The sequence below is a fragment of the Lepidothrix coronata genome, unplaced genomic scaffold, assembly GCF_001604755.1.
Source record: "Lepidothrix coronata isolate B3197 unplaced genomic scaffold, Lepidothrix_coronata-1.0 Scaffold243, whole genome shotgun sequence".
Taxonomy (NCBI): Eukaryota; Metazoa; Chordata; class Aves; order Passeriformes; family Pipridae; genus Lepidothrix; species Lepidothrix coronata.
The window spans coordinates 819,457-834,372 of record NW_016690423.1 but is presented as its reverse complement, the minus strand read 5'-3'; the positions used below and the strand labels follow the sequence as shown (position 1 = coordinate 834,372).

The following is a 14,916-nucleotide window of genomic DNA, read 5'->3' as shown; positions in this document are numbered from 1 at the left end:
CTGATGTTGTTGGATGCAGCTTCAGCATTTCACCTTTTATGTGTGAATTAGTGCTATGGAAAAACAGGGAAGGGTGTTACTGCTCACATTTGGTTGCTGCTGCTTCTGACAGTGCCGTGCCTGTGGAATGCTCTTCCAGCCAACTGCCTCACAGGCTGTGCAGCAAGCAGGTGCTGCCTGAAAGGGCCTGGTGGGATTCTCTTCCAGCGTTTGATTGAAGTGACATCGTCTTGGGAGACAGGTTATCCTGGGTATGTGAACCCCCACTCTGAAGCCTGAGAACTTCTGAGCTCTCAGTTGCATTATCTGTGGTTCACCTTATAAAGAGCTAAATACAGGCACAATGTCAATAGCCTGAGAATCCACCTTCATTTTAAACAGCAAATAACCAACCCAGGTGGGCTCTGATGTTCATTTGAGAAAGGACAAGTTCGATACATGGAGAAACTGGGGGAACAACACTAAGTGTCAATGATTACCCTTTATTTGACATAGAATTTTGGCATTAAGAGAGAGCAGATCCATGTCAGGGCCTGGTATAAGCTATTACCTCATATCAACTACCACATCTTCTAGAGGTGTTGCAGAATTGTAAAACAACTTTTGGGAAAGAGGAACAATGTCTTTAGGGGGCCAAACTGTGATTTCAGCACCTGCCAGCTGGTTTCTAGATAAGGACGGATGACTCTTCTGCTCCAGAAGAAGACATCCACTGTTTCACTCCTCTGTGGAAGAGGATAGGCTAACATTGCCTCGAATATCAAGCAATGTGCAATTCTTGTTACGAAAACAAATCCTTGAAAAATCTCTTGTTCTTGACAGTTTCCCTTGGGTCACTCCCGCAGTGCAGGCACATCAGATACTGCCTCGGAATCACACAGCCTGCTCTGGTCAGTGTAAGTGAGTAATGCAGCTACCCCGTGGCTGGGAAGCGTCTGTTTGGGGCAGCTGAACTAAGCAGGTTGTGAGACTAACAAGGTTGTGAGAGCAAATCCTTCTTTGCTCTAATTCCAAAAAAACCCCCTGTAGTGGTATTGCACCAAGTGTTGGTTTGACCCATTTTAATCTAAGAGCAGAACTGCCAAATTTGAGGATAAGCATGACAACCATTACACTGATTTATCAGAGTAAAAGGGGAGTTGCATTAGTAGTTTGGGAATTTATTGTAGTGCATAAATGGCGTTTCCATCAGCAAAAAATGAGAAGGTTGATTTATACCAGATAACTCCAATAATTTCTGAATTTCCATATTAATAGGAAAGCGGTACTTCCATTTTTGCTATTATCCCCATATGTGCCATCTTCTTATAAATATGGAAATTTGGTAATTATCTGCAGAACTCCTTTATTTTCAAATTATACCATAGAACTTAATGAACGGATTTTTTATTTTTTGTACTGTCATATTTTTAAGTGTTTTATTGGATCTGGACTACCTGTATTGAAAGATAAACTCTGTTTAGCAATATTTGATATGCCATCTACAACTAGATGACTGCAAACTAGTTAATTTTCCTTTAAACAAAAGCACAGAACTGAGACATACTTAGATTAGATGCTATTGATTTGTTTCCTTCTGTTTTATGACTTGAAGGGCAATGTGCTGAATAGGAACTTGCAAAAGATATATTGTTTATCAAAAAGGAATTAATGTAAACAGTATTGATGGTGAATAAAACTAATGCTAAACCCCTGCCTCAGCAGCATTCTGTGGTGATAGGCTAATATTAACACCTGCATGAATGAGGCCTTCCATGCATGCTGGTGGTCCTCTAGGAATGTGTAGGGAAAAAAACCTGGGAGTATCAGGCAGGACACGTTAGTACTGACAAACAGGATCTTGAAGAAGAAGCAGTGTCTGGGGTTCAGGTGCTCCAGAAGGAAGATTGCACTGCTGGGCTTTGCCCACGTATCCCACAGCTCTGGAAGTGCAAGCAGTCTGGATAGCAGTTATCCTGTGGTTTTGGGAGGGCTCACCGGACATACTGAGCTGTTCCACATAGGCACATGTGGCCTTTGAGTCATTGTTTAGTGTTGATAGAATAAAAACCAGAGTGAAAGCTATGGATAGGGGTTATTTCTAGTAAAAAAGCAAACCTTTTTCCCTGTTACAAAAGCCATCAGAGCAGATATCTGCTGATGGGGCTTTCCACGATGGGGAAGTTGTGAACTAAGTCAGCCAGTGAGAACTGGCCATGTCAAGGTTGTTCTTGTTTCTATAAAGGTGCCTATACCTGGGGAGGTATGGTTCTGTCTCAAATTGTGTATCTAGGAGCTTTCATGTTGAGAAGTTAAAACCTCCTCCCAGATATCTCATTTTGATTTCTTTTCTAACTGCAGTGTTCAGTTTAGGGGAAATAGATTTCAGAGGAAAGCACCATTTACCAGGGGAAGCCTTTTTTCTTGGGAGCAAAATACCTTACAAACCCATGGCTTTGAGGAGTGCAATCAGTTGATCTTTCTGTTTCTGTTAGATGTTAAACACTCTATACTGGAAGATTAGAAATCCGTGTATCACAGAATTGTTTCACTTTAAAAGTACAGGTATATGAGGTTATTCCATGCCTTTTTTCTCCATCTTAATCATGAGAAATTCCAGATGAGGTCCCTATGCAGTTTTCTCACTGCAGGCATTGCTAACAGGTTAAGTGACAGTCCATTTCATATTGCACCTGTGTTGTGTGAATTGACAGGAGGAGAGCTGAGGCACTGGGTTTAGTGCTCCTTGTTCAAAATTTGGAACAAGTGTCTCAACACTTGGCAGGGGGGAATATTTTTTTGTAACTCTACTGTATCAAAGTAAGAGTTTGTGTGCAGATATCAGCAGAGGCTGGGAGCACAGTGTGGATAAGCAGTGGCTAGGATGGACTTCGTGGTGATAAACACAGAGGATATAGATGGTCAGATGTAGACATGGTGTTAATAAGGAAAACAGTTTAGAATGGGAATTAGCATTTCTGTGTGTATGAATGTGGTGACGGTCCAAAGTTAATTACTGAGGTATTGATTTTCACCTGAATGAAGGTGGTGCCACTCAGAATGCTGTGAAGATCTGGCTTCCTCGGAATGTTCTTTCTGCACCACTTGTAAGATGTACACTCTGCTCTTGTGTGGCTGAAAAATGACACACTCCTTGAGCTGTGAATCCTGTTGTTGGGGGGAAGGCACATCTGTAAGGGCATGGACTGAAACTATGCTCATTTACAGCACAAGCCACTGTGATCATCAAAATGATTTTATCAGCCTCACTTCAGAAAATAAATGGTGTTTGATTTAGCTGGGCAAAGTGATATTTCAGAACTGGCTTCAGCAATCTTTCTGTAGGTTGACAGTTGGTCTGCAGCAGATGAGACAGAGTAAACAGTCTATCATAGTTGAAATTGGAAGCAGGCACCTTGAAGCATATCTTGAATATGCTTCTGTTCCATATGGAATTATGAGAGAAGATTTTTTTGTGACGTTTCTGTGGCCTCCCTGTTAAAATGCTCAGTCTTGGGCACTGGAAAATAAAGAGCTTGGATGCAATGATAGTCACAAAATTCCCTTGGGAATTTTGCTGCAGCTGATGCCCTGGTACATTTTTAAGGAGTCTCTCTTCCTTTGAAGCTCAGCCACTTTTTTAACCGTCCGTTAATATTTTCTGTGCACCTGAATAACAGGCTATGCAAGTCATCTTTCTGTCCTGTTCAACTGTATTTTAATCAGGCTCAGGATATTTTTTCTGAGGAATTGAATGTCTCAGCTGTGAGGCAGATGTTTTTTACCACATAGAATGACAGAACAAGTAAGTGGGGAAAATGGGAGGATTGTTGAATGCATTCGGGTTTCTAACAGGTCATTGTCACTCCCATGCACTATTGCTTTTCATTGCCTTGCTCTTGAGGCAACAATAGATTTAGTCTTTGAATTTACAGAGTTCAATTCTTTCTTTACAGATGCTAAGCCTACAGACTTGGCCTTCAATGAGCTCTTCAGTTAGAAGTGCTTTGCATATTTCTTCCATTTTCTCTCTGCTGCAGAAGCATCTGTCCACAGGCTGATGACCCCACCTGAACTTGATTCCTGGGTGCATCTGATGCTACTTCATCTGGCTACACAGTAAGATTTTCCTGAGTCAGCATTCACAGCTAGTTAGTGTGTTGGTTTCCTTCTTGGACCCCATTTTGGGGTGATTGCATGGTGTGGGTGAAGGTGGTAGGCCACAAGTTCTAGCTCCAAGTTTTTCCAGCTGGTAGTGCTTCTGACACTGGCTAAGGAAAAAGAATATTCACTAATTACCTGGCAGCTTCAGTGTCCTCACTAATTTTAGGGGAGTTCACATGCTGCTACTCTACTCAGTCATTCAGTAAGCCCATGGACATTTTGGCCCGGGAGTTCCTTCCCTTTGGGAGTGATGGAATGCAGCTGTTTGGAAGGAGACAGGAAAGACTAAAGCAGCACTCTTCAATCCATTGCACACTGGACAAACAGATCAGGATTCAGAGGGGCTCTTCCATAGTTTGGGCAAAGCCACCTCTCTTCTGAAGCCAACTTTGAGGCTGGTAGTGGGCAGTGGGCTTCAGTTCTCCCAGCCTGCATAGCTCTATTTTCTTAAAGCTGCACTGCCTGTCAGCATGTGAGGCTGGGGCTCCAGGGATGTCTGCATGGCTGGACTTAGACAGAGGGTTTCGTGGTGACTCAGTGCCAAAGCTGGTGTTGCTGTGCTGCTCCTGGTGGCAGTCAGCTCATGCAAAATTGTCTCGTGTCTCTGCAGTATGTTGTTCCAAAGTCACAAGCTGGGACAGGCATTCAGGGAATTGCTTGAGAAAATGGAAGGTGAAGGGCAACGGTTCCTTAAGTGTGCTGTTCCAACATCTCAGCTGATGGAGACTGGCCTTCTCTGCAGAATTCATGGAATGAAGCCTTTCTGTGCCGGCTGCAAATCTGTTCTGATACGCCCGTGGTTGATTTCCAACTTGAAACTAGAAAAAATATGGTTCCTAGCAACTAGCACTCTCCCTCCTTATTGCCAGTGGTGACATAGGCTTTTTGTTCCATGCCAGAGACCTGGAAGAGATTGTAGTGGGATGCACACAATTCAACTGGACACAGGATTCTTTTGCTGGCCTTGCTGTTGATGGAAAGCTTTTGCTTTTGTCCTCACATCTTTGGATTTACATTAGCTTCTGCTAATGAGACTTAAAAAGAATAAGAACTGACCTCAAATTAAGACTGGGCTATTCCTGTGGAGCCATCCAAATAGTTATTATATTGATCAGTTAAGCCCCATGAAATCTTCGTGTCAGTCAATGATGTGAACTGACAAGTTAAGTTATTACAGTGAAAGCCCTGCTGTGCTAACTTAATTTATGTTGTAGGGCCTCAAAACAGATTTTTATCTGTGTGGTTCTTTGGTTTGTTTTTTTTTGGTTTTTTTTTTAAGACTGAAATGAAAATGTTCTTTTTGAAAAACAGGGTTTTCTGTGAGGATAAATCACATCAGTTGCCCACTGGAACTAGAAATAATGCTGCTTTTATTTTAAATTCAATAATACAGGCATCTGGAGCTATAAGAACTTTTTACACGTTGTGAGGCCCTGGGAAGATAAACACAACTTGCATTTGCATTGTATTGTTACCTTACCTGACTTGAGGTATTTGGATTAGGGGCATCTCCTATGATGCAAATGATAAATTGGAGAGGAAAACCACATATGGAAGAGACACAAAGTAAAACTTGGGGATTCTGATGGTTACAGCCTTCTGTGGTGCTGCAGTCAGGTCTGCATTCCTCAGTTAGAGCAGCAGGGCTGGAAGCCATGGAAATGCTGCTGGGATGCTGTGCCTGGCCAGCCTTCAGTGTGTGACACAGTTGTGTACTCACAGAGCAGCGTCAGAGGAGGTTTGGTGGCACAGCAATAAAGCTGATGACAGCCTGAAAGTGGGGAAAATGAAATGGATTTTTGCTTCTTTACTGTATACTCATATAAGTCCTCAAGTGAGACAGCTTAAGGAAAAAAACTGCTGCCTTGCAGAAAAGGAGGAAAAACTAGTTTTGGCAGGTTTCCTTTGCATGCAGCTTGCCCTGGTGTGTTAGTGCATAATGTCTTCCTGCTGCTGTGTTCCATTTCCTTGGAACAAAGAAGTGACTTTTAAATGGTGCCTGTAAATGTATTTAAGGGGAACAAGTGTTAAAAAGAGTGATAGAAAAAAAATATCTCAACTGATAGTGGATCCTGGGCACTGGCCTTGCTCTGTTTGGGTCAGGAACAAAGGCTCCACCCGTGCCACAGGCTTTCCTTGCTGTCTGTACATGTGGACTGAGCAGCAATAATCTGTGGCTCTGGCTGGGTGTTTGTGTTTGGGGATTGCTGGACCATGGCACACTGACAGGTATAGGTGATTCCAGTTATTCCAAAGACTACATAGGCATTAATTGTATGACTAATAGTGTGGCCATCAGTAGCTGGGACTGACTTGCTTCACTCCTCGCTGTGTTTTGGTTTCACTCATTTCATACTTAGGTGGGTTTTCTCAAATGAAAGAGATCTGCAACTTAGATTTTGTTGTCTTGGCAGATGGTCCTTTCCAAAATGTAAATATCTAAAATTTGTCAAAGAGCAAGATTTTTAGGTAAAGTATGAGTCAGTGATTTACAAGAACCCTGGATATTAAGTCCTAGTTTGTCACTTTACTAAAGGGATATTTTTTTTCTTTTTCAAGGACATTGTCTTACAGTGCAATCAGCATCCTTGCAGTCCTCTCCACATGCATCTCCACAGATGAAGTGTCCAGCCCTTCCCAGCAGCTGCCATTGAGCTGAAGTGCAGCAGGAAGGACACTGCTGTCCCAGCTGCCGACCCACACTGATGAGCAGCAGTGCTGCTTGAGCACCCTGGGCAAACATCAGTCTCTCAGAGTGAAGTGGATGCTTTTCTATTGCAGGCTTCCTAGTACATGCACCTTATTTTCCTGTGTGGTTTTTTTCTACTGTAATTATCCTACTCAATGATATAATTATCCATGCTCATGAACTACATGCTACCCTTTCACTGTTGTATTTGGCTGCTGAGTTCTAAGTTTTGGGCAGACTGTGCACTTATATGGACACTTATATAGACACTTATATAACCTGTCACTCTAACAGTGTGCTTGCATAGCTGCCCAGACTATCAAAGTAGCTTGTAGAGTTCTTTTCAGATTCTTTTTTTATGTAATTAGTTTTGCATTTTGACTTTCAGGACTCAAGCAAAGAACTGGGATCAGCTATTGTCTGCTGTTGCCTGCCTGCAGCTGGTGTGTTGTTCAAAACAATACATATATATTATATCTACTTTTAGGGTTTTTTTACCAAACAACCAAGACGTTTTGCTCTGATTTTTACCTGTACACTCTTGAAGATAGTTCTGTCTATACATATATATATATATATATATATGTATATATTTGTGTGTGTGTGTATATGTATATATTTATATATTTGTGTGTGTATATGTATATATGTAGAAAGGTACCTGTTAAACATTCCCCTAGACTTCAGTGAAATACTTTAAGGATGTGGGCAATTCTCAGTGGCCGAGGGTTGAGCCTTGGGCACTGGGATATCAGCCAAGGACACTGGGGATACCAGCCAAGGCTCCATTGTCAGCTTTCAACAAGGGTCCTCTGATTATTGCAGACTTGAGGGTTTGGGAGCTCTGAGAGTCCCCACTCAGAGGGAGGTGCTGTCACAGCCCACTGTGGTCCAGGAGTGCTCAGAGAGCCTCACTTAGGACACTGTTTATGGGGTCACAAGGTGGTTGGCTTCAGTCACAGTGAATTTCCACCCTCGTCACAATCCAGGTGGGTTATTACTGGAATTTCCAAAGCTCAGGTAACAATGGTCTCGTTCCACTTGGGCTACAATTCTGGTAAGGAACATTCCAAGGCTCTCAGGGGTGGCTGATTATTCCCACTCTCATCCCCCACCTTTGCCAGGCGACAGGAGACCCCGGTACAGTCAGTGCTGCTCCCACCTCAGCAATGCAGGAGTTCCCAGTACAGCCACGGGATGCTCCACCACCCAGCTCCTTACACAGCTGCCAAGGCCTGGCAGGAATTCCTGAGATTACAGAGCAGCCCAGAGGGGCTGTGGGGGGAAGGTACCACCACAAGAGATCATGACTTAACCAAGTGAGAGTTCCTGCAGAGATATCTTTGTGTAGGGGCAACTTTCAAGGGAACTCTATAAGACAGGGAGCAGCATATGTAATCAAAACTATCACAATTTATAGTGAGTCATGAGCACTAAATATAGAGCATTTATTTTACTGCTTCTGACTGATGCTGAGCTAAACTTGAAAGACAGAGTAGGCAATTCCAGTTCTTATCATGGGGGGGGCTGTGCTTTTCTTAGGTACCTGAACCACCACATGCCCTTTTTTTCTTGAAAACTATGGCTTTTGTGTCATCTTAGTTTAGTTTTCTTCATTCCCCAGTCATTATCAGAGGTTCAGTGAATAGTACACATCACAGGCTGAGACACAAACACTTGATGTTATTGCTTTTGAGTCACTTGCCACACTTCACTTCTCTCCTCCTTTCAGAAATGTTAACTGTTCCTTATGTTGCCCACAGCCTCTCTGTTCCCAAGGCACTGAGACAAAGATTTTGGGCAGCATCTACCTAACTGAATACCTCACTGACCCTGGGTCTTGCTCCCATCTTTTCATGTCCTGGGTGCTGGAATAATGTGTCTGGCTGTTCAGGACATCACCAGGGTGTCCCAGAATAAGAGTTAAATCAGATTCCTGTAGACCTCTTTCCAGTAATCTCTACAGAGTGGAATTCCTCCAGAGGGAAGAATTCCTGTTGCCTATGAGGGCATTTGCTCACCAAAAATAACTTGAAGGAATCCTAGAAGGCTAGCCCCTTTTAATTTACTTCAGCTGGTGATTAAAAGCATGTAATTTCCAAAATATCCTTTCCTTCCACGTGCAACTCTCATGCCAGCTGCATCCAGGCACTTCCATGCTAGAGTGGGTAATGTCTCTGGTCATGCCAGTCATCTCTCATGCCCTGCCTCATTGAGCCCTGCCAAAACTGAACTAGTGTGGCTACTGGGGATCAGAGTCCTGTGACAGTAAAGATGCTGTGCTTTATTCTGCATTTTAATACTTGCTGTGAACAGGACCCGTAGTGACTGCAGGTCTCAGCCAAAGAGGGGGCACCTTCTGCCTCTCAGTTCTTTGCACATGGCAGCAGACATGAAAACATGCATTTTTTAGTAGCTGGACCAGAATGCTTAATGTTTTCTAAGCTACCCCAGACCTAGAGATGCCTCAGGCACGAGTTTCAAGCCACAGAATTATCAGGACAAGTGGCTCGGTGGGAATCATTGTTCTTGTGGTCTGTTGCTTTCCTGCAGACAGAGGATGTTTGACAAAGGTTCTGTTACTCAAATATCCTGTTCTTATGAGTATTCCCATTTGAAACAACTGGTAGCTGATTACAAGGGAGAGTTACATAAACTCAAAACTCATATTCCTACTCCTTCATTGCCTGCTTTAACTGAAGTTTGCCCCAAGCATTCTGCAATACCCATAAAGTCTTTTCAAGACGGTGCCTTCCCAGCAGTAGTGGGTTGGTTTGGGTTTCTCTGAGCACATTTTGTTGATTAAAAATTGTGTCCCTACATAAAAAAATCTTGAGTGGGACAGTGCAACAACACCCTCCCCCCTCCCATGAGCTGATAGGACTCACTTCTGCTGGGCCTTGCAGAGAGCACACATGTTGATAGAAAGTAGAATATCACCTTCTAGTTCACTTGTCATCACTGCATCCTACCTGTTTGCACTCAGAAAAAGTTCTTCCTCTGACTGTTGCAGGAGTGACTGCTAGAGAATGTTTTGTGACTCTCCTGCTGTGACAACTGCCTTCAACAGCCCTTTCAGAAAACCAAAAGAACAAATGCATTTGGAAAGAGATTGTTTTAACTGCCTCCTTGGAAAAGTTTGTAAATGTTGCTTTTCCTGTATAGCTCCTGGAGTCAGATTTTCTCTCTCTTCCCTTGGAAAAAAAATTAGCCAAATAAGGAGAACAGGTTGTATAAAACTGGATATGGGACTTAGCCATTTCTAATTTGATGGCAAGACTTCCAGGCCAATGGATAAATAGTTTGCACCAACAGACTCCTCTTTCTGAACGCCAGCATTTGGCACTGAGCTATCTCACCAGCTCCTGCTGTCCTTATAGTGCCTGTGCTCTGAACACCTCATAGGAATGTCTGGAATTTAATGCTGTACTTTTTTCTGAGGCTTCTGCCATCTTAGAGGATTGTCAGTTTGGTTATTCCTTCTGCCAGCTCCTATCTATCCATCCTCAGTGGGCCATCTAAGTTTGTTTCCCATGATAATCCTTTCTAGTGACATTTAACATGCATATTATTTTCTCCAGAAGAGTTTGCATGCAAAATTTCGTGGTAGAATGAATCCCTGCAGCTGAATTGGTACACTAAGCTGGTAAAGTGGTCCATTATAAGGAAAATGCTTTTAAGGCACGCTCCTAACAGATGATTTTAACTGGTGTTATGGCTGGGTGCTGCTATATTTTCATTCACAATTTACAGTACAAATGTCTTTTGGTTCTGCAATCCTTAAACACATAGGAAAAAGATAACTAATTTGCATGGGTAATCTTATCAATGCCATCTTTGTAATTAAGTGCAAACTGTGATTCAATCCACTGCCAGTATATTATGCCACTTCGATAGACTTTCATTTCATTACTGAAAGTCAAGATTCCCTTATTAAACTTTTCTATTAAAACAGAATGAGAAGAAGCTTCCAAAATCCACATTGCCTCTGCTATGTCACTTTTATTCTAATGTAATGTAAATAGACAAATAAGATATCCCATTGTGTTAGCTTAAGGGTGTTAAACATGCCCTTGAAACCAAAGGCAAAATAAAGCATAATTAAAAATACTATAGCAAGACAGCCTGGTGGCACAGCGTCCATTCTCGGCACTGTGAAGCAAAGTATTGAAGACTGGAGGGTTTTGGAAGGCTGAGAACATCCTTAGCAAACTGCCTGTGGGTATAATCCATTCCTGGACCATGAGCTGGGCTTAGCTCACAATGAGATAAGCTAATAGACAGCAAATCTCTCTCCACAGCCGAGCAGGCTCCTGTCAGCCATAACCTTGGGACAGGACTGCAGCACTTGAGGTTGCCTAGGAAGCTTTATCCTAAGGCTTTCTGTACCTTGACAGCCTGAGGAGGAACAGGTGTTTCAGTGGGACTGTGCTTATCAGCTGGAACAGAGAGCTCAGGGGGGATCTGGTCCTTGCCTGAGGTGGTGTGCTGAACAGTCCTGGTGCTTAGGAAACACTTGACAGTTGGAATGGTTTCATGTAGAGAGATGTCAGGCAGACCACTCAAAAAGGGAGAGTAGTAAGAGAATATCTGTGACGCAGGACAAGGCAGGTCAGACCCACCTGAGAGCTGTTTGGAGATCTGAGCAGCGCATGGGCTGCGCCGGACGGTGCGGGGCCGGGCAGGGAGGGACCTCTGCTTGGGGAAGGGTCGTGGTTGCCTTAGTGAGATGTTACAGGGGGTTTAATTGCACCTCCTTTGATGCCCTCTTTGGGTCCTAATTTACTGGAGGTGCACTGCTAGGGATTGCTAGTGCAGACCCACCTCAGTGCACGTGAGGATCCTGCCGTGGTGTCACAGGACATCGCGTGGGGTCTGCACTGTGCCCAGCTGGAGTGTGGCAGGCACACACCACTCTTGATCTGAAGGCAGGTAAACAAGAGTCTTCAGGTGGTAACTTGTGGCAGAGACTTATTACTCATAATGTTGAAATAAATCGTGGCCTCTTTGGTCTCAGCTTCCCCTCCCCAGCTTTCTTGCTGTAACTGTCTTACCACAAACAGCTTTGAACCTGGTGCTGGGCACGTTGTTGCAGGCATTGATACACTCTTGATGGGTTCCTCTGAGTGTTTCTGGTGGGCTGTGACTATTCCAGAGTAACTTTATATATCTTAGTTACTCCTCCTGCCCTTAATTTTTGTCCCATCTTGATGCCGTTTCTGTGTTTTGGACAAACTAATCCTTTTGATCATGGAATTGTAATATTTGGATTGTAGTCATCACTTAGAGGTCTGAGATCGCCTTGTGCTTGTAAATTCTCTTTGTCACTGCACTAAGTTGTTTTGTTTGTTTTTGTTTTTTTCTTCAGCTTTGAGAAATGCACCTTTAAAGTACTGAGCAAATATATTGGTAACAGTCCTCAGTCCATGTTGAATGATGTTCAACAATGTTAGGTTTGTCTAATTTCTATCAAACAGTTCCAGATACTTGGTATATTCTTTTGGGAAAGGGAACATTTTCTAATATTTGGGTTTTCTGTAGTCTTTAGGTGGCTACATATCTTTTCTGGAATTGAAGTTCTCATATTAGAATGGTTTGGTTTTTTTTACCTATTAGCAAAGCAATTAAGGAATTTCAACTAAGTGGATTCATTAGATATTCTGAATCTCACTGGTGAGCTGGGGGTTTTTTTCAGTGTGTGTGTGTGGTCTTTGGTAATTCTTTTACTGACTCATGAGTTATAAATATCCTCATGTGTGCATAAGAACAGATCTGTGCCAGGTGTTGGTATTACAAAATCTCTAAAGTTGGAAATAAAGTGCAGAAGATTTGAAGTGCCTCTTGAAGATGAACAGTCCCAGTGGTGGGACAACCTGCTACTTGTTGCCTGGAAGCCTGTGAATCAGTGCCCTTCCACCTGCTGGGCTCTGGCAGAGATAGGGATCCCTTTTTCATGCCATTCCACTGGTCTGGGTTGATTGACTAGTGAGCTGCTTTCAAGCATTTTCCTTGCCTTTCATGTCTCTAAAAGAAGGGAGAATATCACATTCCTTTTAAATTACAGTGTTTTAACTCTCCTGTGTTGCTTCTGCTCAGTAAAGCCAGTGCAGCTGAGGGGTGATTATTTGATCCCAGTGGAGACTCTCTCTTGTGCCATATTTCCTGGTGGCTGCCAGGAATGATCAGCCTCAAGTGACTGGAAGCTAAGCCAAAGCTGAGGACAGACAAGAGGAGAGATCCTGATGTGGATATTTTGGGTGTTGGTCCGAGGCCTGAGATGCAATTGAAATTTTCTCATAATACAGAGTGGAAGCAGAGATATTTCCAAGGATGACAGAGCAATTTGCTGGTGTTTTTGAAAACACTTTTATACCAAATGAACTTTCTCTCTTCTGAGAACTTGACTAAAAGAACACATATCCTAGAAATCCAAAAATATTCTGCCTAAAGCCTGCTTGTTAGGACAACTCTAAAAGCACCAATTAAAATTACTCTAAAATGTTGTGGGAAAGCTCCAGACTTGCTGCTCATGACTGAGCTTTAATTCATCCTTGTTTTTGTATTGAAGAGGTAGGACCTTTCCTAGATTGATTGTTTCCATTCTAAATGTTATGGAATTATTAAGCAACGCTTCAGAGTGCACTGAATTTATGGCCATTATTTTCTAATGAATTCTGGTTGAACTGACGATTTTAATCAATTCTACCTTTCAGAAATATAAATAGGAAGGAGAAATAAATAAATAAATAAATAATGTTTTGACCACAAGGCAGTGCAACATTTGGAAATGAAGCTTTAAGTGTCCAACTGCATTTCATTAATGTGATATCAGGTCTCAGGTTGGTAACCCTGGCTGGGATGTTGTGGAACCCAGTGCTGACATGTGGAGACTGTCTTGGAGATTTCCTTTAATCTCCCAAGGTGGCAGGGTAGGAAAGATTAAAATGTACTGGATCTATCAGACTTGCCACCTCTAGTTCAGGTTAGTTATTAATGTGCTGTGTGGACAGCAATACTTTATTAATTGTATTGCTGGCCAGTGATCAATGTGACAAGCTTAGCAAAGAGCACAATAATTCATCAGAGAGTTGTCAAGAAGTAATTGCCCTCATATGCATTAGAATAAGCTCGTGGGAGAGGGAGAATGGGTGTGCTTTTATCATTTTTAGGTGCAGGTGTCAACAAAATTAAAATCTGCAAAGGTACTAGTAAATAAATAAATTGGAAAGGAATTTATGTGCTCTGACACAATCATACCACTACAAAATAAGACAAAGGGTATGGCATTTATATTTCTAAGTGATTTGAAAGTGTTTTTAGCAAGTTCTGTTCTATGTGCAGTATCTGTTACCAGTTACACTTTTTTGGGGGAAGGCACATGGTTTGCAGTTCTTTCCTTATAAAGGAAAATGGAATAGTTGAGATGTAGTTTTGCTGAAAATTGTTCTTTAAATCATAAAATGTACAGTTGCACAACCGTAGTTACATGCAGAATGTATTTAGATCTGCCATGACATTCTTCCACCTGTTGTGGAAAAGGGCATCAGTAATAAAATGTCAGGTTTTTTTTTTTTCTGCAGAGGTGAAGACTTATGCTTTTCACCAAAGACTGCTATTTTAAGGGTTGTCAAAAGCACTGGGGAAGCGACAAAGGTAAGGCTGAATGTGTAATGTCTGTCCTGGTCCCTGCTGTACCTGACAGTATTAAACTTTCTCACATTATACATTTTCCCCATCATCCAGGGTAACCTCACACTTCAGCTGTGGTGCCAGCACAGGATGTCTGCTGGATGCAGTGCTCCTTGGCATCTGTGTGTGCAGGTGCCTTGGCAAATAACATCATTTTGCCAGAGGTTTGGATTTCAATATATATTTAACACATGCACAAACTGGACTGATGCTATAGAGTGCACACTATCTGCCTTTTGCTTTGCTTTTACTCTGTTTACTGTGTTTCCAAGGGTTTCTGAGAACTCATTGAAGAGAAGGCTTATAGAGAACCTATCCCAGAAGGTAACATTTCAGAATATAGCTGAGGCTAAACCTGACTGCAGTGACTGTTTGTTTATCATGCACCTTAACAA

The 14,916-nt window shown here is 42.4% G+C and overlaps 1 long non-coding RNA gene across 1 annotated transcript in view; it reads left to right on the top strand.

The window, feature by feature from the left end:
- LOC108507170 overlaps positions 1-14,685 on the top strand; it is a 29,510-nt gene extending 14,825 nt beyond the window's left edge. Inside the window, exons 2-4 of the long non-coding RNA XR_001878014.1 lie at positions 7,221-7,275; positions 14,413-14,485; positions 14,576-14,685. This is a non-coding gene — a long non-coding RNA (uncharacterized LOC108507170). The remainder of the gene's footprint in view (positions 1-7,220; positions 7,276-14,412; positions 14,486-14,575) is intronic.
- The last annotated feature ends 231 nt before the right edge of the window (positions 14,686-14,916 follow it).